The sequence below is a fragment of the Prionailurus viverrinus genome, chromosome D3 (genome assembly GCF_022837055.1).
Source record: "Prionailurus viverrinus isolate Anna chromosome D3, UM_Priviv_1.0, whole genome shotgun sequence".
NCBI lineage: Eukaryota > Metazoa > Chordata > Mammalia > Carnivora > Felidae > Prionailurus > Prionailurus viverrinus.
This window is the reverse complement of record NC_062572.1, coordinates 12,402,204-12,404,227: the sequence shown is the minus strand read 5'-3', so window position 1 is coordinate 12,404,227 and position 2,024 is coordinate 12,402,204. Positions and strand designations below refer to the sequence as shown.

Here is a 2,024-nt window from a genome sequence, read left to right as displayed (position 1 = left end):
TCCATGACGAAGGCAGGCAACAGACGCATGGCAGGATGGACCGTCCGTCCCCACGACCTTGTCACCAGTACAAATCACAGATCCTGGCCTACGACCTCACTGGTGTCACAGAGAATTTCGAATTCCTTAGTCACAGGACATCTCTGCCATCGTGGTTGTTATGACTTGTCGTTTCAAGAATTGATTTAGCAAAAAAATTTTTAAAAAGGCGGCGGGGGCGGGTGGGCGCCTGGGTGGCTCAGTCGGTTGAGCATCTGACTTCGGCTCAGGTCGTGATCTCGCGGTTTGTGGGTTCGAGCCCCGCGTCGGGCTCTGTGCTGACAGCTCGGAGCCTGGAGCCTGTTTTGGATTCTGTGTCTCCCTCTCTCTCTGCCCCTTTCCCACTCACACTCTGCATCTCTCTCTCTCTCAAAAATAAATGAACATTGGGGCACCTGGGTGGCGCAGTCGGTTAAGCATCCGACTTCAGCCAGGTCACGATCTCGCGGTCCGTGAGTTCGAGCCCCCGCGTCGGGCTCTGGGCTGATGGCTCAGAGCCTGGAGCCTGTTTCCGATTCTGTGTCTCCCTCTCTCTCTGCCCCTCCCCCGTTCATGCTCTGTCTCTCTCTGTCCCAAAAATAAATAAACGTTGAAATAAATAAATAAATAAATAAACATTTAGAAAACTTTAAAAAAAAAAAGAATTGATTTAGAAGCACAAATAACACTGCACCAATTTCTTACTTGATGACTGTATTTCAGTCTGGTTGGTTTCCTTACTAATCCTATGCATTTTTCAAAATATTTTTGGGGGGAGAGAGCACAAGTGGGGGAGGGGCTCAAAGAGGGAGACAGAGGATCTGAAGCGGGCTCTGCACTGACAGCACAGAGCCCGACGCGGGGCTCGAACTCATGAACCGTGAGACCATGACTCGACCCGAAGTCAGATGCTCGACTGACTGAGCCACCCCGGCGCCCCTAATCTATGTAGTTTTGTTTTATGAGTCCTGAAGCACTACTCTGAGAAGGGGTTCCTAGGCCTCGGCATACGGTGTAGACACGCACGCACAGTATTAAGAATCCCTTTGGTGGTGGCCACTAAGCTCTCTTGGCCTCAGTGTTCTTGTCAATGAAACGGTCATGAAGAATGCCCTCCTTCAGGTGGATTTGGAAGATCACTTATTTCAACGTGTGTGAAAGCACCAGGCATAGAGGAGATGGTCGGCCGATGCTCGCCTCTCTCTCTTCTTAACGTTTGCACGCATCCAACCCGGGGCCAAGAAACGATGCGTTTGCCACCTGCCCTCCGTGGCCTCCCAGGCAGAGTCTCCTGCCACGCGCTGGCCCACACTGGTCTCCAGGCATGGAACACCCCTCCCACTCCGCCACCGCACATGTCCAGCGGGATGGAGGTTGACAAGGCCACAAATATTTGAACTATCCTGGGGATAACACAGGGCATTGACCCCAAAGTATGTGCTACATCGGCCGAAAGTTTATCCTAGAATAACAAACGTGACAGCTAGCAAAGTGAGCAGGGGAAAGGGTCCGATAAGATAAAAGGCCCCCAGAGAGTCCAAAGGCACAGCCCCCCGCAGGAAGGAAAAACTCAGGATGGAGCGAGGCGTCGGGGGAACAAGGCCATCGAGTCAAACGGTCCATTTTCTGGAAAGTTCCGAGCAACTGGGGCCTGGGGCAGGTGGTACGGACGAATCCAACCTTGTGACTGTGTCACCCTGGGTAGCTGTCACAGCGAGGTGCTAACCCTTGCCTTGTGGTTGAGAAAATTCAGAGAGGTCGTCGCAAAGCCCTTCATGAGTGTTTGGGTGCTCAGAACAGAGCAAGCCTGCAGCCAAGGTTGTTATTACTGTTCTTACTACTAACATGGTTATTCTGACACGTGGAGTCGAGTTGTTCATGCCCCAGACTCAGTGCTCAGACCAGACCGCCTGCTTTGCCCATTAAAATTATGTGCCCCAGGCTGTCTTATCTCTTTGTGCCTCCGTTTTTCTCCGTGCTATGGCATAGGATAGCGTCAGCACCTT

General features: G+C 52.0%; 1 non-coding gene across 1 annotated transcript; it reads left to right on the top strand.

Moving 5' to 3' along the window:
- The first annotated feature begins 227 nt into the window (after positions 1-227).
- Positions 228-312, top strand: TRNAR-UCG (transfer RNA arginine (anticodon UCG)). The gene has a single exon. It is a non-coding gene; the product is annotated as a tRNA-Arg (tRNA).
- The last annotated feature ends 1,712 nt before the right edge of the window (positions 313-2,024 follow it).